The sequence below is a fragment of the Rhipicephalus sanguineus genome, chromosome 7, assembly GCF_013339695.2.
Source record: "Rhipicephalus sanguineus isolate Rsan-2018 chromosome 7, BIME_Rsan_1.4, whole genome shotgun sequence".
NCBI classification, from domain to species: Eukaryota; Metazoa; Arthropoda; class Arachnida; order Ixodida; family Ixodidae; genus Rhipicephalus; species Rhipicephalus sanguineus.
In genome coordinates, this window is record NC_051182.1 from 105,914,292 (window position 1) to 105,934,988 (window position 20,697).

General features: G+C 48.3%; 1 long non-coding RNA gene across 1 annotated transcript; it reads left to right on the plus strand.

Annotated features, from left to right (window-relative positions):
- The first annotated feature begins 17,908 nt into the window (after positions 1–17,908).
- On the plus strand, positions 17,909–18,590 carry LOC119399703 (uncharacterized). Its single transcript, XR_005184933.2, has 2 exons — positions 17,909–18,292; positions 18,465–18,590. It is a non-coding gene; the product is annotated as an uncharacterized LOC119399703 (long non-coding RNA).
- The last annotated feature ends 2,107 nt before the right edge of the window (positions 18,591–20,697 follow it).

Consider the following 20,697-nt stretch of genomic DNA (forward strand, 5'->3'; position numbering starts at 1 on the left):
TGAAATGAGATGACTCCATTGATGCAAAGATTGTCCGTCACACGGACTCAAACCAACCCTGTTTTTTTTTTCGTGAGAGGTGGATTTATATTTTCATTTCCTAATTGAAAGTCGCGAAAAATGACCTGTAGCGCCTCTGGCGGCAAGAACATGAATGATCCCATGAACCCGGTCACGTGACCGTTGATTGCTGCACGCGGTCGACGATTTTTTTGTTAGTGTTGTAATATTGTTCGTTGCTTTATATTAAAGGGTATTACTCTATAAAAATATACATATAGGCCTGCGTTAGTAGTATGCATTGAAGTGACGCTGCCTTCGCGTGACGTAATGATCGCATGCTCGTCAGCGCGTCTTGAGCAACTTTTCAGCGTGTTCATGCAGTCGTGCACGCAGTTTCCAGGTCGCTAAGATTTCGGAGCAACATAGTTTTGCTACCTACACTTCGTCTCACAAATGACGCGCGTTTTTCTACTGGGCGCGGCCGCCAATATGCGTAGTGACGTTTTCGATGACTTGGCTTGGCTCGAGCATCTAGAGACTAGCGACGCCGGGACAAGCCACCCATGACACAGGCGAAGGCAACCTTGGACGCATGCGCACACAACGCGGTACATATACAGGGAAGGTGTATAATGCCACATCATCTCATTGTAACACATTGTTGTTTTCGAAAATAGTTGAAAAGCTCTAAATAAAGGCTGGTAAGCATAGTTACAGGAACTCCTGCGAAAGCAGAACAACGATAGCTTCGACAAATTGAGAGAAGGGCTGTCGGCATCGCTATCAATTCTCAGCTTTGCTGGAGGAAGGGTGCGTCCGTGTTTAGAGCTTTTCAGATAAAAAAATACTGCTCGTAAAATAGCTACGTGCTTTTGGGATTACCTACTGCAGCTACAAACACTGCGAAGGGTGAGCTTTCATTCGTGAGTGAGTAAAAACTTTATTGGACATGTTCGGCGTCATTGGGCGGGGTGGGGCTACAAGCACCCCGGCCTATGTGACGGCCTCGAGTCCTTGGACCTGGGCGGCATCCTGGGCGTGCCGGACGGCCCACAGTTGATCGGCAAGGTCGTGGCTGAGCAGAGCGGCCTCCCACCGCGCCTCGCGGTTCGAGACTGCCATGTCTACCGGGTTCGTAGGGGACTGCTGCTCGCTACCGGTACACTTCCACAGCATGTGCTGCAGCGTCGCTCTGGCTCCGCACGCTTTACATTTATACGTCCGACGCTGTAAAGCTTTCATTCGTGCCATAAAAAAATGTGTCGAGAAAAATCAGTTGTCAAACCCTTTAAGTTACGAAAATAGAGAGCTTTAGAATAGGGTACGCAGAGCTTCGCATTAGCGTGTCTCGCCACTGCGCTTGCGTCATACACTATCATCATGAGTACCCACGTTAAGTGACCCAAATATAATACACACGCAACGAACTATATCCTTGTTTACCCTATTTTAATACTGCCTAATACCGCATCGTACCCGACGGACGCTATCTCTGCGTACTCTAATTTCATTCTGCCGAATAATGATCTACGCTTACCCGTCTAATGGGAAACTCCCAAAGCACATTATGTGGGGGTGTACTCAGCACGCACCACCTAAATTTCGTAGCTTTCACAGTAGGGATCAGTGGAAGGCTGGCAAGTGCAGCTCGGCGCTGGAGGGCCAGGATCAGATCCTGGATTGGGCCTAGAAGGTAGCGGAGACCTACACCGGGTAGACTCCCCGGCCCCCTCCACCACCGCTCCTTCCCCTCTTGGGATAAATAAACATTTTCTCCTTCTCCAAAAGCAGGTTTCCTGGGTTGTAGCCGACTATAGTTTAAGCTTTACGAATGATATTTCGCGCAAACGAGGCATCGGTTGCGTGTTGGTACGAGAAGAGCGTTGTTATACATTTCCCGCATCGAACTTCTTTCATAGTTTCCACCAAGAATTTTTTTAAAACTCCTTGGTTTCCACAGCGTTACACCTAGATAAAAGATAGGCATAAAGCGAGCTCGCCTACTAACGTGTAATAATCTTGTGCAAAGGTTGCTTTGCTGACTTGTTAACCTTTCTGTTAAAAAAGTTACGTGTTTGATTACGTAAGCAGTCTTGATGCTTATACGAATACAAATACGTTCGCGATTATTGTTGCTAGACGAAAAAAGACGATAAAGAAACCTTGTTTCTCTCCTATGCATGAAATGAACGAGCTCTGTTAGGACATCCGCCTATCATTGGCACCAATAGCAGTGACGAAGGTCTCAGCGATAGGGCATTGGAAAGCACAGTTGCACATAGCTCTCCCAGAGTAACGTGGTCAGTAATGTTAACCTTTGTAAGGCGAAAGCCTTAAATGCCTCATAAAGCATGAAAATTGACCGGCGTCCCAATTCGGCGGCGTCACCACAAGTGATGGGAAAAAACCATCACGAGATGACATGATCATGTGACGTAATCATATCACGTGTCATCATTGCTTGGTCAAAGGTGCGCAGCTCGCAAGCAAAACAAGGTGAAGTGCAGGAAGCTTAGGATGCCTCCGATCCCGGGGGCTTTGCCAAACCACGTTAGCTGCAGAAAGCTTTCGGGCGGGGGTGTTTGAGGTTGAATACATCGACGTAGAAGAAAATGAAGAAGATTGCTTTCGCCTTCGAGTCGACTGAGGCGGATGGATGAGTGACCCAGCGACTTTTTATTCCAAAATATTGCGATCTGGCAATCTTCCTTTACAAGGACTCGTCGTCGTTTAAGTGCGGGAGCATTTTTATATGCTCACCCGATGTAGAAACCTGAGTGTTGATGCCTCTGCCACGTAAGACGAATTATTACGAAGGAATTAAGCCTGTCAAAATAAGCGCATCATAAAGGGAAAGCGCTTCTGGCAGTGGTTTTGAAACTTGCAACCCCACGCTCTGAAATTGTCTTACACACTTGCCTAAACACGCGCTTACTGTAGGTAAACGCATCTGAACCATATTAATGTGCGGTACAGGTGAAGCTACAGCAAGGCGCTGTCAAACGCAAGAAATAACAGGAAAGGCGTCGTGCGGGAATGACTGAACGAGGCAGTTCATTCAAGGAAGCCATAGCGCTGAAAACACAGGGACCAACGAACAGGACAGGACGTTCCTGTCCTCTTCCTTGATTCCTATGTTTTCGACGCTATGGCTTCATAGAATGTACCTAACCAGCTAGTCCAAAAGTCTGTTCTATTCGAAGCTGTGTAAATAACATGGGTGGGGGGGGGGGAGCTACCTTCCCTAGTCCGTAATGAAGGTGCCAGGTCATCCTTGACCCGGGTCTGTTGCGTCATTATGTAACGTGCGGGATGATAGCCACGGAAACTTCTGATATAATGGAGGCCGAGAACCCGGATGTTTCATTCTAAGAGCGGGTTTCCTTCCCAAAATTACCCCCAAAGGCGAAGGAAGACCGTTCTGAGCAGCATTTCACGGCTTCATTTTAATTATTCCGTCCATCGCGAACCTTCTGTTTTGTTTTTTGTAACTTGTCCAATGAATGTGTGCGGTGGGGGGGGGGGGGAGAGGGAGTCGCTGTGGTGGCTCTATGACCCCCCCCCCCCCCCCTCATATGGAGAAACTTCGGATCGCCTATGCAGCAGTACACCGGAATTGTAAGAAGCCTTCACGCGTTTCTCCATTTTTATTCTCTTCTCCCACTGCAGGCACTACGCATCCTCATCTCCCGGCAGTATTATTCCAAGCTGAGCTTCTTCTAACGCGACAGCGTTAACGAGCTCGTTTCACAGAAATGACGGTGTAGGCGGGGGTGTTGTTGGTTGTGAGCGAAAAATCGAGAAAGACGCAAATAAAATGAACAATAAAGATATGCGGTTCGAGTGAGAATCGAACCCAGATCTCCTCGTGGCAGGCAAGTGTTCTACTACAGCGCCACTACACTGCTCTTTTTTTTCTTTAGCACAGGGAAGGAAAGCGTTGCACTTAGATTGACACTTCGAAAATTAGTAATCGGGCATATATATAAACGAAAATCAAACAAGGAAACCAGTCTGCAGCGTGGCTAGAACGTTCATATATTCCTCGCATTTGAATTAATTGCAACTAACAGGCAAGAAAACCAAACCTTGCCTTGACTTTGTTGTCTCTTAGTTCTAATGAATGTTTAGTCTAGCAAGAAAAAACGAGCCCTTAAAATTCCCCTTCGTTAGTTTGTATTCGAATTATTTGTTGGTGGAATAAGTTTTTCCTTGATCGTGGAGGTTTAGCATTTCTGTCGATCAATCTTGCTCGCCAGAGACTATGCAGGCCAATGAGAAAAATTAGGTCACAGGGTATTGTCCTTGTCCTTTGTCACATCAAGGTTCCTCTCGTTTACAGGGTTGATTTCGACGTCCTTTTTTTTTCAGTCTTCGCTCTAGGGCGTCCCAAAAGAACACTGCATCGCAACAACCAATGAAACAATGACCAATATCTCAGCCTTCTTGCACAATCTGCAATTTCGTCGAAGTGAACAAAGACTCATTTAGTTCTTTGCCATGTGTTCACAGGAAGAGCCCCTGTCTCCGTCTTAAAAAAAGAAAGTCTTTGTTCCCGGCGACACGCAAATTTTTTTTTTAAACTGGAGTTAGTACTCGAGAGAACTGACGATTTCGAGACGTAGCTCGATGTAGTGGAATTGGAAAGCAACCATCAACAACAGTCTTCACAAACTCCTTTCGGCATGCGCTGAATAAATAGGTTATTGAAGATCTTGTTTGCAGAAATAGCAAAACATCAACAATTTCTTTATGAAACCCATACAGCGAATAATTTTCCACAAATTATGGCACAACCGGGGATGGTAAGTAAAGTGGGAGACGGCGTTGAATCACCTCTCCTAGAAGCGTAAGTGTCGCATACCGAAAGTAAATAAAACGTGCGGCGTATATTGCTTAAAACGGTTTCCAAAAAAAAAAAAAACAAAAGAAACGCTATATGAATGCCATGTAGTGGGAAGAGTTTTTTTAACGCATGTAATATTGCGTGGCAGAAGCGTAGAACTGCGTCAGGCGTCAAAACATGTGAATTGCGCAACGAGTGCCTGTTCTAAAGGCCAACCCATTACAAAGGGCGCAGACATACTTTGTCATCATCAGCAGCAAAAGCATCAACAAAGTGAGAAGTTGCGTAGGCTCGCGTGTTGCCTTACGGACGTGTATTGGACCTTCGCTGATTCGGAAAAGGAACAATTATGGCGCCGTGGGCACTTCGCGACTGTACTTGCAGTAGGCATTCTTGGATAGTTTGAAACGGCCAATGTTACGCACACCGACGTTCGTTTCCTTGTGGCATGGCTGAGGCATGCACCGAGAACGGAAGCCAGGCTAGCAATTCAGAAGGCGACGCGCAATGGGCCTGATTACGCTATCGCGGAACTCTTGAAGGCGAAGCTCAAGCGTCCTCCAAATTTTTGTTTTGGTTGTTTGGCCGATTAATAAATGAAGATGACTTGAGCCTTACAGATAGTAATGAAATTTTGTTATCGGCCTTTATTAAACGGCTGCCTCACTTACCCCCGTATTTATAAAAGCTCCTCGACTTGAACTTTACTTGCCACCGCCTTGGGCAGCGCGTTCGAAACGCGTTTGTGCTGCCTTGGCACAGCCTAAAGGCAGCGCGTTCGAAACGCGTTGAAGGCGGCGGCAAGTCAAGTTCAAGTCGAGGAGCGTTTCTGAATGCGGGGGTTAGCGTCTCTCTGTTTTAGATTTTTTTTTTCTTTTTTTGTATTTCATTCGCAGCCCGACGTGACGCGTCAAGCGGAGGTTCGGAGCCTCGTGCGAGCGTTTACAACGATGAAAACCGACCACGAGCAGCGTGGAGTTACACATGTCGCTGACGGAACTGCTTTCCCAGCTTCCACAGAGTTACAGCTGGCTAAAAGTTAGGTATAAAGGGAGCTCGCATATTAACGTGCAATAATTTCTTGTGAACGTTGCTTTGCTTACGTGTTAACCTTTCCGACAAAAACTTTCGTGCTTCACTACGTAAGCAGTCTGTTTGTTTATACGAATGCAAATACGGTTCGCGATTAATATGGCAAGATAAAAATGAGGACAGAGAAATCTTGTTCCTCTCTTATGCCCGAAATAAAAGAGGTCTATTAGGATATCAGCCTGCCATTGGCTCCAACAGCAGTCATGTTGTGCGATCGGATTATTGTTAAGTGTGCGCATGCAGTTCTTAGTAGCATGCATTAGGGACACGCTGTGAACTTCGACATTTCTGTTTAAACGTTTTATGTGTATTGTGTTTCGTCATTTGTGTATGTTAATGTTCTTCTTGTACGGACACTGTTTCTAAATGTTCGTAACGTCCTACGATGAAATAAACTTTTTCTAAACACACTTGACCAGGAATCGTTGTCTTTCCAGGTTTCCAGTGCGTGAGCACATGTATATCATATGCTTACCCAATGAGAAAACCGGAGTGTCCGTCTCTCTGTCACAAGAGAAATCTCCACAAATGAATTAAGTCTGTCAAGCGAATTAGATCGTAAAGGAAAAGCGTTTGTGGGAGTGGTGTGGCTTTCCGTCCGTGGATAGTCCCCACGCTCGGAAAGCGTCTTGCACACTGTTCTAAACAATCACGCTCGCTGAAGGTGAAAAACATTTACGCATATCCACGAAGTGAATGATGAAGTGTGGGGCAAAGCTCGGATTTTTTTGGCAACCGTGAATCTCCCGTGACGTTGCCCACTATTAATCATGTAAATGAGTGTCGACACGTGTGTAGAGTGTAAACATTTTTATTGGTCATAATTTGTTTGTCGTGTTGAGTTCTGGATATCGTTTTCTTTTCATTTTCACCGCTTTATGATCAGTGAAATGTAGAGCCAATGGTTCTTCAATCGGATCTAACCTGAAGTTGCCAAAGACAAGGTCTATGCACGTCCGTGGTTGTTGACTGTTTACAGCCATAGGAAATGCATCGTAGAGCGTATCGAGGCGTCATATACTGCACAAGCCAGTCGTTGTCGGTGATGTCAACGTTAATGTCACCGACTAGCACGAAGGGGTTGTTCTTGTACTTTGTTTCATAATCGCTCATTGCTAGATCGATGTACTTTTCTACGTTGCCTCGGGAGAGATTTGGAACCAGGTATACTGTCGTGACGACGGTTCCGTTGGATAGTTTTCGTGCAGCGTGTTCTCCGTTGTGAGAGGGGGTGCGCCGCAGTGCCCTCTCGTGTATTTTTTTTTCGCCGATTTATTTGTTCGATTTTTCGATGAGCACTCACGTGTATGAATTTATTGTCACAGATATTTTAATTTTTGTTTGGGTTTCGGTTTCGTGTACCGTGACGCGCGTGGACGGCGGACAAGGCTAGGTCTTAAAGGGGTGGTGCCACCAAATTTGTGGCTTGCGCGTTCTTTGCTGTAGGCGTTTCCTATAGCTCCAGGAAGCATGATGCACGCACCAAGATGCATGTATTCTCGCTAAATAATTTAATATCGCCTTTTGATGTAGACAACTTTCGGTTTCGGTTTCTGGGCGCCGAGGTTGGGCAGTGACGTAGAAGTGTAGGAGGCGTGGTCACGTGACCACACAAGGCTGTGACGCACATAGCCAGGAAGCGATCGAAACTAGGCGAGTGATGTAGCAACCGATGCTTTGCCGGTACTACAGTGAACTAGAATGTATTCTAGTTCACTACAGCCGGTACGTACGTGGCGGAGGTCCGGAGGCCACTCACGTTAATACAGCAGATTTGGTGTGACGTCGCTACAACTTTCGTTGCCTATCCTACAGATCTACGTCAGTGTTGGCGCGCTCGCGATGGGTTTCGATCGGGAGAATGGGCATTTAGGTACACTTTGGCAGTGAATTAAAATATATTCTAAACGTTTGCTGTGTCCGACCCTTCGTGTGGAATGTCCTTGCATACAGAGGAAACCAACAACAGGCTTGTATTAGCCTCGAAATTTGATGGCACCACCCCTTTAAGGAGCTTCACCCCTAATACCTGAGCCATATGAATGTGTAATGCGTATGGAACAAGAGCAAGGCTTGTACAGTAAAAACTCTTTAATGCGGATTTCACGGGACCGGAAAAAAAACTCCCAGTTAACCGAATGCCGGTTATATAAAGAAAACAATAGAGAGTGTCTTCTAAATCAATGTATTGCCATTTTCTTGATCAAGTCGTAAATGATGTACTTAAGTTCCATAAGAGTAGTGTAAAAGCCGCAATTTTCGTCATTCGCGACTACGTTCCGAATTCCGTATGCCTTAAAGGGACCCTGTAACACTTTTCCAGACGTCCTTGTTTTACATTTTTTACTTTAGGGTTGCGTAGACTGAAGGCTGAAGAGATTAGTGCAGCAAGAACGGCAGCGATAGGGACACGGAGTCCGAAGTTAGTCTAGAACACCCAATATAGACGATTTTCCGCAGCTGGTTTGTTCAATCAAAACTAGATGGCGCCACCGCATCGTGGCCGTCCCCCTACCGTGGCCGTCTTCATGGCCATCCCCCTGACGCGGCCTTTGGCAGCGCTGCTCAATATGTCTCCATCCGCGTCGTGTCGTCTGCACGGCGTTCCCGTAGCGTCTGCGCGCACGCGAGTAAAAGCGAGCAGACGGCAGCGCCGGAAAAGTAAACATGGCGGCACCGGTGGATGCACTTTCCTTCCGCCACGAATTTATCACGTCGTCGTCCTCCGCTGTGTGGCCCGTAAGTTCAAAACCTACGCATTTATTTGCTTTATATTCGCGTTCTGAAGCTTTGAGAGCAATGTACTCGTCGGTATTTTGCAGTGTTTCCAAGATTCATCTTATATTGTCGGAGACAAGGCTTAGCAGGCATAACGAAATAAACACAGCTGATCGCAATAATAAAGACAAAGCATACCTGACGGTTTTTCTCCAGCGTAAGCTGACATAAAGCGATGGCCGATTTTGCCATTTATTTATTGCTGTGAGGACAGTGGGCGAGTAGCAAGCGCGAGTTCGGGTCGAAGCGCGCTGTCGCGTCTGCATGGGTGCTGCCATGTTGGTTTGTAACCCCAGCTACTGGCGGTTGCTAATACAACGATAAAAAGCATACACCATAAATGCGAAGTAGATTAAACATATCGCTTATAGCTGTGACGTGGTACGTACCAAACAAACGCAAATGTCTCAACGTTTTCAACTTTGAGGCGATTGCATGTAGAACTATGTTTTGCTGCGCAAGCATGTGACTTGCTTACACCCTGCTGCAACCAGCTTGTGTGGTACGGCCACGGCCGCTTCGCTGGCCCATTGCGTTGGCTGGGGCAAATGCCTGGGGGAAGGCCAGTTGCTATCACGTGATCAAACATGGCAGCGCCCGTGCGCCACTGCGGAAAATTGTCTATACAACAAAACGGAGGCCTATGCTCAACTCGATTTTCGCATGGTCACGTGACCACGTTTCACTTGCCGAGTGACGTTTGATGACGCCCCAGTGAAATGAACTGAAAGATCCTACGTACGGGAAGCTTGCATTTATTGTTGCCCGTTATTTCCAACGTAATGGTGACGCCGTTACGATAGTAACAAACAATGTGGTGCATGAAGAGTGAACTGTACGTGCGAAACGAGGCAGATAGTGAACGCCTCTATCATGTTTTGTAGTTTAGTTATCTTTCTTGTTGCGACGTCGTCTATATCAACGCTCTTACATCCCCCCCCCCCTTCAGTTTCTTCAAACAACGGCGCCTGGGCGTCCCCAGCGCGTTTCCTCCAACGCCGTGGCGTTCGGCGCATTCTTTGCCGGGCGCTGAATGTTTAAAGCTGAAAGAGTCTAAGGTCGTTCGTCTATTTGGTGTTCAGGGAAAAAAGCATGCTAAAGACCCAATAATAACCCCTTTTATGATGCAACGCCGTGATTACTTCTAACATTACACTTGTGCAATCATAGGCCTGCGCTCATCTTCGTCATTTCCGCACGCAATAGTTATGGCGAGCGCCACTACGCGTTGATGCGGTCGGCAGCGATGTAGGCGCTTCAAAAAAAGTGTTGGAGGGCCCCTTTAATACACGTACCGCCACCGCCAACACTACCACGCGCACGTGACGATAATTTTTTTCACAGCAAGTGTGGCCGGCAACTGACCGTTCGTCCATTACAATTATAGCGAAGGAGTATTTGTGTTTACAGCGTCGTGAACTTTCGAGAACGACAGGCAGTGAAATTGGTGCCTCCGTATTGAATACGTTCGATATTTTTTCTCTCGTAAATTATGCAGTTAGTAAGAAAACAAAGTTCCTTTTCGGGCTACATGGTGGCACGTGCATAAAAAATATAAAATACTCAATGAAATCTAAAATATCTATTTTCGCAATCACCCGTTTGCAATAATCGCGGTTAGGAGACTAACTGCGGTTATTTCTGCCGTGTAGCTACCTGTAACCGTGGTTAGCAGTAACCGTAGTTAGCTTAACCGCAGTTAAGGCTGTTCGTGTGACAGTGGCAATAATGGGCTTTGGTTGAAACAGAGGGACGCCAACGAAGGTAGTGACAAAAAGATTTTTCTTTTTGCGTTACAAAAAAAATTTCGACGTTTCGCGTCCCACTCGCATTCTTATTCAGGGTTTTCTTCCAGCCGTGGGGTCATGCCATTTCTCCACGATAAGGCAGACTCTCGATCGGCAGCGCACCTGTAGACCGGTTGACGTTACCGGTTGTCGCCTGGGAGTTTTCGAATTCGATGCAGTGGTCGTTCACCGTGCTGTGCTGAGCGAGTGTACTCCTTTGTCACTCGAATTTCCGGACGTCGTTTTTACGTTGTCGCAGTCTCCCAGGAAAGTTCTTTGTTTCTCCCATGTATGAAGTTTCACGACCAGCACGTGGTATGGAGTAAGCCAGAGCTTGCACTTTCTCTTCGGTCTTTTGGGCACATAAAGGCGCAGGTGGCAGCTATCCATCTGCTACAATCCGCTTCCACAAGAATCATGTCCGTGCGGTTTCTCACGGCGAATTAAGGGCGAAACAGACGGTACGATTTTCCATGCGATGCGACGTCCGAAGCGGCGGTGGGGAAACCAGAATGGTGACCTTTCATAGCATCGGACAGCCACCACTCCCTCTCCCCCAGCGCCGCGTCGGCCGGCACATCGCATGGAACATCGTACCGCCTGTCAGGGGCGTAGCCAAGGGGGGGGGGGGGGGGGGGGTTGGGGGGTTCAAACCCCCCCCCCCCCCCCCGAAATTTTTCAGTTTTGCTTGCGTATATAGGCACGCACACATACAAACGCACGCACGAACATACATAAAGTATGGTTGAACCCCCCCCCCCCCCCCGAAAAAAATTTCTGGCTACGCCCCTGCCGCCTGTCTCCCGCTTTAAGCGCTGGACACATGGTGCGAATTCGGATGCGATTCGTCGTACGGCTGTTCGTGCCAACAGCCGCATCCGACAGACGCCCAACAGGTTCCATCAGCGCGCGGAGACGATTCGCACGCCGCACGGGCATCCAACTTGCTGAATGTAGCCGCGCGGCTGCCGCGTCGGTCTGACGGCCGCAGCCAATGGTAGCGCAGGAGACGCCTGACGTCACGCCTCTGGTGGCGCGTTTGTTGCTTGTTTGTTTGTTTGCGCGTTTGTTGCACTACGTTCGGACGGCTCCGATCATGAAAAACGTTGGTTAAACTTTCTGACATCAAATAACTCATGACGTTTGAAGTGTGTCATTTGTGCAAGGCGGCGCCCGTTTCCGAACCACTAACGAGATGTCGAGCCGTGATGGAAGGCCACTTCGCAGCTAACAGCCGCACCGGCCGTCTCGGCGAACCGGCCGGCTTCGCTTCCACCGTTGCTCGTCAAATCGAGGCCTACGAGAAAACCAATTGCGCATGTAAACGCGTGTCATCAGCGTAAAAGTTTTAATCGTGTTGATAAAAATAAGTGCTCGACGATCAGCTCGCGTTTGATCGCGAACGGCGCTAACGACAGCGTCCGCCTTGCTAGGCCTACACTCGGTGTCGTGACAGGCCTACTCTCGGAGTCGCGAGTGAATGCGGGCTGTTGAGATGTTTGTCGCTTGCGAAGGCGTAGCTTTATTGGCAATGTTCTTACAGAACGAAGCGTGGCTGCGTAAGGTTGTTTGTTTTGTAGTCAACGAAGAGGATGTGATGTCTTCCGAGCGTGCAAGCCGGGGTGCCGTGTGTGGGCGGAGCCTGCGCGCTGATTGCTCGTTCGCCCCCATGTGTCCTGAATCGCCGTATACAGCGTGCGGCGTCGCACGTCGGATCGGATGCCAAATCGCACCATGTGTCTAGCGCTTTAAGCGCGGGACAGAGGGTACGACTGTCCATGCGATGTGCCTGCCGACGCAGCGGTGGGGGAGAGGGAATGGTGGCTGTCCGATGCTATAAAAGGTCACCATTCTGGTTTCCCCACCGCCGTTTCGGACGTCGCATCCCGGAATGGTGACCTTTCATAGCATCGGACAGCCACCATTCCCTCTCCCCCAGCGCCGCGTCGGCCGGCACATCGCACGGAAAATCGTACCGTCTGTCTCACGCTTTACGCGGCTTTTCTCAAGCTTTTTGTGGCGATGGCCCAACCCTCCCCACAGGAAGTCGGCGCGTCTTAAGAAGTTGGTCCCCACAATTTCCACAAACAAAAGCGATTCCGCCCGCGCTTTCTTGGTCAATGCCTGGCAGGCCGACAACGGTTCGGCGCAGCGACAAAAGAATTCGTCGGGGCAAGCTCTTGGAAAACGGCACCTACAGGACGAAAAAGTAGAGTAACGTGACACTACACGTTGCCGAAAAATGTTAACGTAAGTACGTTGCCCGTTACAGTTCCTAAATTGCAACGAGTACGTTACAAAGTTACCGAAAGAAGTAACGCGTTACTGGTGACGCGTTACCGCCAACACTGCAAATAATGAAAGCTCGTTATGCGACTTTTGTTAAACGGCTGGTTCACCTCGGGTCTCTCTGTTTTCATTTTTTGGGGGTATTTCAGCCGCAGCACGTCGCGGCGCCTCTCGCGGAGGCTCGAGCTCGGCTCGTGCGAACGTTTACAACGCCAAAACCTGACCACGAGAAACGCGGAGTTTCACATATCGCTGACTGTACTTCTTTCATGGCGTGCAAAACTGGGCTGTTGGTTGCTCTTCAAAAGACGACGACAAGAGAAGAAGAACCCTGTGTCGTTCTGCTTCTCGTGTCGTCGTCTTTTATATGCGAACGCATCTTTGGCTCGGGGCAGTGTCCGTTCTGCGGCGTCCGCACCCATGCTGCGCATGCGCCAACTCTCCCCCTCTCCTCGCGCTCACGCGAGGAAGTGGGGTGGAGGAGGTGGCGTGAGCACCGCCTCCGCCGCGGAGCAGAGGAACGCTCGCGAAGCCGAACGTAAACGTCAGCGTCGGCAAGCGATAATTCAAACGCCTCGACAACCACCGTCTCATAAGTCACATAAGAGGAACGGAAACTCGATGGGCACCCGCCGCGATGCTTTCGCATCCCACCATGGTTGCCCGTAGGGCGAGGAGATGTGTAATTTTACAGCGAAAGCTGTTATGAGATCATTTCACCGGCCGTTTTTGGTGCCGTAGTTGTCCGCCGCCGCCGCCGCCGCCGCCGGTGTCCGTAACCAGTATCGCTCGAAACAAGAAAAAAAAACTAAATAAGAAAAAAATTCCAGGATGGAACGAGGTTCGAACCTGGGCCCTCTGCGTGGGAGCCCAGTATTCAACCTCTGAGCCATGCCGGTGCTTGAAACTGTTTTGCAAAAAGGTCCTATACAGGCTTCATGTCGGGAAGGAACTACATTAGCATATGCAATATAGCGTGGTAAAAGAGTAGAATAAGCACCAAGCGTCGCACAACGCGAATTCTGTAACCAGGCGTCACAGAATGCGAATTGCGCAACGAGTAGGTTGTTGAATGCTTCCAACCCATTACAATGAGCTCTGGCATAATTCTTCATCGTCATCACGCACAGCATCAACAAAGTGCGCATAATGCCTTACATGCGTTTAGCAGGTACCACGGCTGTCTGTAGAATGACGAAAAATGGCACAGTGCCTACTGCCCTACTTCTCGAAAATTACAATGATTTATAGCGTAGTGGGTTCCTCGCAAGTGCACTTCTGTTGGTTGCCAACGAAGCCCATAAGGCTCCCATGATCCATTTCCTCAGAGTCTCAATAAAGTCAATTCTCTCTCTCTCCCACTCTGCGTTTCTCCGGTTAAAGTGTGTTACAAAGCGTGGTGGGACAGTTAAATAACGACCGGGCGTCACACAATATGCATTACGTAACTAGTGGGTCATTTGAAGCTTCCAGCCCATTACAATGGGCGCAACCATAATTATTCATCGTCACCAACCGCCTCATCAACAAACTGCACATAATCGCTTACATATGGAACCTCACTTCTCCGCAGAACAACGAATAATGTCGTGCTGGGTGCTTCCCAACTTCCCAAAAATTACGCTTTGTGGCGTAGTGGGTACGTTGCTAATGTACCTGCATTAGTAGCCACAGGAGAGTTTATAGCGGGCTCTAGAAATGCCGCTCTTCCAGCTTTCGCTGTGACTGTGCTGCGCTTTCCGCGCAGGCCTGGCGTTTTTTTTGCGCTTCTTTCATAGCTTCCACCAACGTTTTTAAAACCAATACAGTTTCGCTGCTCCGCCCGCGTGCCGGCACACGTGGCCGACGCGTGAACTTACGGCGCTGCTGCTCCATTTTGCTTCACTTTCCGTAGCCCCCGGGATCGGATGCGGCAACGCACCGCTGCTCTCAATGACGCGTTGGCAAAGCTAATCGCGGAGGCGATGCACATGCCGCAGCGAGCTCAGACGCGCGAGGAGTAGCCGCTTGCGACGCGTTGCACGTTTCTCCAAACGTTGGTTTCTCCGTGCTCGCTTTCTCCGTACTCCCTGCGTGACTTGCGAACGCGTGAGGAATGATGCATGATGGAACTGCAGCGCCGCCAGTTCTTGCGTCGGCCGTCGCGTCCACTTTGGAGAGCAAGCGTCTACGGGGAGCTGCGAAACTGACCTGATTCTAGAAACGCTGGCTTCCACAGCGTTACACCCAAGGAGGTTTGGAAAAGAATTCTGGAGTGGAAGCTCTCGCAACAGCTTGCCAGCGCAAGTGAAGCCAGCTTTTGCCGACCAAAGAGCTCGGAAAAGTGCTCTTTTCTGGTGATGCTTACTTAGAGATCAAATGGCTCTGTTCTGTTAATGTAAATATTACGTTAATTATAGAATAAAAGATCGTTGTGGCCGACAACAGTAACCCATCGAGAGGAGTATTGGCGATAGATCTGCAATAAAATTTGCCATTGGTTTGAGGCTTTTTTACGAAAACTAGTAACATGAAGACACACTTGCAGCAGTATCTGACCCCTAAAAATTGCCATATTAAACTTGTCTGGAGTGCGTCAAAAAAATCACAGCATATCCACGGAATGAATTATGATGAGTGGGCGAAGCTGCGGAGGTTCATCGGTAAACCGTGAATCTTCCGTGAATTCTGCCCAGTACATCATCACCGACGTGAGATCGGGCGCGTTTGTACTAAAGGTTCGATGAGAGTTATGACGACTTGCAGCTCACTTTAATTTTACATGTACGCTGTGAATTTTCATTGTTTAATCACGCACAGGAGAAATCGCACACACGCACTACCTTGGAGGTCAAAATCCAGTGCTTATATATATGGGGTGGTCAGTGAACGGTTGTGCAGCGCGAGCGGTCGGTTTTTTCAATCAAGACGCTGCCGCGACGCTGCCTGCGTCGGCGCCGCTGCGCCGCGAGGCAAGATAGGGGGGAAACGGAACGCGATCATGCACTTGCATGATCGCGTTCCGTTGGCGTTCGTTGGGCATGCTACCGACCTCGCGTCGTGGAACGCGAAGAAGGACGCTACGCGCGTCGTATCTTCCATCTAGCCTGGCCGTTAATTCTCACAGGGCGAGCGGGGAACGCGGTCGACAGGCGGGCGAGAGGGGGCAGCGTAGGAGAGGAGAGAGAAGGGGAGGGGACGCGCATGCGCTTGAGCTCATCGCGGCGTTGCGCAGGAGAGAATTTCGCCCTGTCTAGCCCGCGTTTCAGAGGAAGAGTGGAAAGGGGGAGGGGAGAGGGGTATGGGAGAGGGGAAGTCGAGAGGGGTATGGGAGAGTGGAAGGGGAGAGGGGAGGTGAGAGGGTGAGTGGAGAGGGGTAGAGGACATGGGGAATGGTGAGGGGGAGTGGAGAGGTGTGTGGAGAGGGTATGCGCATGCGCAGTAAGGGTGGTCACGCCGCACACCACCACCACCGGACAGATACTGCCGTTTACTGCCGGCTGCCGGGAGATACGCCGGACAACGAGACGTGACAAAGTTAGACTAAGAGGAGCTACGCCCCTGAAACGCTCGCTTTCATTCGCCAAACGCCGATGGTTTATCGTGCCACTACTAAGATGGCAGGTGCAGCCGCCATCTTTTGGTGGGCACGGCTTCACTATTGCGCAATAATCGCCGCTCCAGCAATTTTTTAGGGGCGAAGCTCCTTAAAGTGGCACCCGTTCGTCCCCGTCGTAGTGCGTAACCAGTCTTAACGCTAGTACCAGATCTTGACCTCCAAGGTGGTGCCGGTGGGAGATTTTTCCTGTGCGTTGTTGAACAATAAAAAATTCGCAGCGTGCGCGTTAAGTAAAAGCCGACTTCTGTCTCTCATTCCCCATTAGCAGCCATTGGCATGTTCCAGTAGGAAACGTTAGTAGAAGTAGAAGTGTAAGTGTTAGCTAAAAGCCGACTTCTTCTGTCTCTCATTCCCCATTAGCAGCCATTGTTTACCTCCAAGGTAGCGCCTGGTGAGATTTCTCCTGTGCGTGATTAAACAATAACAATTCACAGCGTACATGTAAAATTAAAGTGAGCTGCAAGTCGCCATGACTCTCATCGACCCTTTAGTATAAACCGGCCCGATGTCACGTTGTTGATGATGTACTGGGCGTGAAGCTGCGCGACGCCGCCGCCAAGATCCTGCCGTACCAAGATCCTGTCGCCCCACTCATCATCATTCACCCCGTGGATATGCTGTGGAATTTTTTAGGGGCGAAGCCAGGGGCCGGACACTTCGACTAGTTTCGGTATTCAAAATTAAGCGTCCGCCATTCTTTTGGTACGAAGCAAAAATTCAGCAACTTTTGTATGTGTGGCCTTTTCTTTCCAACCTACGCATCAATAATGTAAAGCTATGCAATTATGTGTAGAAATAAAATGTGTTCTTGGCTATTTTCTTTTTTTAACAACCTATATATTTATCCAGACGCTGCATTCGTTGCGCCGACGGGCGGCGCTTTCGCTCTTATCTCTTCTGCTGACATTCCGTTCGTCTGCTCCTGCCGTTTTCACTGTGCACGTGTGAAATATTTGAGAATGCCTTAAAGGTAAAATTTTCGGTGTTTGTGAGTGTGAACGCGTTCAAAATGTCGAGGAAAGTAGGAAAAGGACACAAGGCGTGCTGCGCTGCTTTGTGGTGCAACAACTCTGGAAGAAACAGCGCAGCGAAATTTTTCCGCTTCCCAGCGGACGACAGGTAAGCACATGCACTTTTTGTTCGGTACGAAGAATCAAGCGCTATCCTTATCAAAACAGCTACAGGGCGAACCGAAGAATTTCTGTTGTTGCTTTACAGTGAACCTCCTTTTGTTTGGCACTGCGCATTTGTCAGTAATGTTGTAAGCATGTAAAGCTACTTGTGGACAGTTTCTCGTGAGCCGATTGATGCCAGCTGACGCGCAGAAGGGAAATTTCGCTTCAGTATCGGTTTTGTTAGCGGTAACTCGTAATATTCTTTTCTTCGAGAAGAAATCTTGCAAAGTATGTTTGCCGAATGTGCTTCTTCGACAAACTGGTTCGGCTTTAGAGCATTCCGACGACCAGTTGCTTGTAGTGATATTACCACATTTCAATATTTAAGAAAGAACCCCCAAATTTATTTACGTAGCAGTGACTGCTTACATTCCGTGTTACAAGAAGTTCGCGTTACCTGCGCTAAGGCTGAGTAGCGCTTCGCTTTTGAACCTGTGAAACATTGTTTTCGCCCTTTTTCGCACTCTCTATATTTGTGTCGCTTTTACATGTTGTTTATTGATATCCATGTTGTCATTTGCTTCATTTTCTAGGTGTGACGTATGGCGGAATTACATCGAAAGGGCAGACCTCGAGGGACTTACACGGGAGCAAATGTACAACGGCTACCGCCTCTGCTAGGACCACTTCGCCGAAAGTGCCTTCGCAAATCCTGCCAAAACACGGCTCTTGTGGACGGCTGTTCCCACTGTTGCAGTGGAAGTGGGATCCCCGATCGATGAAGGTAATAAAAACAATTTATTAGCGGTGGCGAATAAGTGTGCTTTTGTAGTTCGTTTTCGCGCACCTTATCGCCTGATGCATAATTAACGTTCCATATTTACGCATGAGTTCAAGGTGTGTCCTTTACATTGTAATTCATGCTACCCCCTTAATGTACAATCCCTATCTTCAAGGACCCTCCCTGGCAGAAGCCACGGCTGCTGCGGCTCAAGAACACCCTCGCCAAAAGAGCATCGCCCAGATTGCAGGTATGCACAGGCCGGCTTGTTGATTTTGGGCATTAAGGAAGGGGCGCGTATAATGGTTGTTTGTGTGCTGTGGCCCCGAACCATAGATAGTTGTGTCAACAGATATAAATGCCCTGCGCTCGACGTTATTTCTGTTTATAGATTCCAGCCAGACACCGGCTCACCCTAATCCCCAATGCCTGGACCATCTGGCCTTTCCACGTGTGGACGTGCGGATGAGTGCGCGCCGTGCCCGGAAACATCCGGCCAGGATAAACCAAGTAAGAACACACGTTTTTCTAACGCTTACTTGTTTACGTGTTAATATTGTTTGGTCATTTCAATCTTTTTAACTGAGCACAGTGGGTCCTTCTTTTTTAACGAGGAATATTAGGAAATTATTTGCCTGACAAAGTTCACTCTAAGAAAAGATCGAGTAAAAATGTCGTTGTTTTGTCCGACAACGATAATTGTCATCTATCTTGCGTTCCTTTCATCGCATTATCCCGCGCGCACGGCACCTCCTGGTCACGAACGGTACGCGTGCTATCAGCGTGACATAGCATTCTTAATAGGAAGGTGGGCAGCACCGAGTTTTCAAGAAAGGAAACTCGAGCATGCCGGATGACGATTATTATTGTGGGAAAAAAAGACGCCCTTTTTACTCGACCTTTTTTTTTAGAGTGCTGTATGCAACGACATTACATGGAAAAAATGAAAAATAGACAAACACCCGAATGTGACACACAGCCCAAAGGAATCTCATACCGATTTCTCAGAAAGAGAGCTTCTTAGTTGCAGTTTCGCGCCACAATCATGTGGTTGTCTATTCTCTCTTTCTTCTTAACTATTTCGCCACCTTGCGGGATTCCGCATAACTGATTTGCAGCGACATTACATGTTCCACATGTCATAGCTCGAATATATGAAGAGAAGTCCGAGCAAACAACGAATGAAAATATGATATCTGCCAACGCTTAACATCTCATGTTATCATTCATGTAAGATGCCATATCATGAAGCGCTGTTAATATCAACACTGGTTTTGATAACCACAACTATCTATCTAATTAAGCGTAAAATTCTTAGAGGTACCTGAACCGCTCACAAATTAGGAATTATGTATGTCAAAGACTTTTATTATATATGCATCAATATTATGGAGCGATGATCTTTAGTCTTCATCTGTCGCCAACGAAATCCCCTTTACCAAAGTACCTGACACTTGCTTATAGAGAGGACGCTGTGCTCACTTTGTGTACCTATGCTGACCCAGAGACAAGTTATATTGTATGCATTTCTCTTTACAGCTTCCACACCATCTCACCGAGGCCCAAAGAGAAAGGTGTATTCACCGAAGACCGCAGCCGTCATCAAGCGACTAAAGATTGATGCGCAAAGGTATCGGAAGTCAGCTAGGATAAAAAGCCGCCGAAAAATTACTACACGGGAAGCACTAGAGAAGCTAAAGCTTCATATGAGCCCTGAGTTATACCAACTCTTGGGTAGCCAAGTGGCACTCCATTGTCGCAAGAGGAAGGGAAGGAGGTGGTCTCGAGAGGTGAAGGAATTCGCCTTGAATATGTATTTTCATGGGCCAAGTTCCTACCGCCAACTCGCTAAAGTGTTCGCTTTGCCATCACCGAGGTCCCTTCGAAGGTGGTTATCTGAAATTCCAATGACACCCGGAATTATTTCTTATGTATTGGACATTCTTAAAGATGCAGCAAAAAGTTGGCCAGTAGAAGATCGGGCATGCATAATCGCATTGGACGAAATGTCAGTGAGACCAAATTTACAGTATGACACAAAACATGACGTAGTCATTGGATTTTCAGATGATGGCTCAGAGAGGACAACAGCGGTGGCAAATGTAGCGTTTGTAGCGCTCCTTTCTGGAATCTCGCGATCGTGGGTGATGCCAGCGGCGTTCGCTGTTGCCAAAACTGCTCTGCGTGCGGAAAAGATCCAGAGACTGCTACTGGCCTTAATAGCGCAGCTTGCAGAATGCGAGCTGTATGTCAAAGCAGTGGTGTGCGATCAGGGGTCAAGTAATATTAAATTATTCGATGAATTGGCAGTCACACCGCAAAATCCGTACTTTGAAGTGAACGGACACAAAGTTTATTTCTTCTTGGACACTCCACACTTATTGAACTGCACAAGAAATAACCTTCGA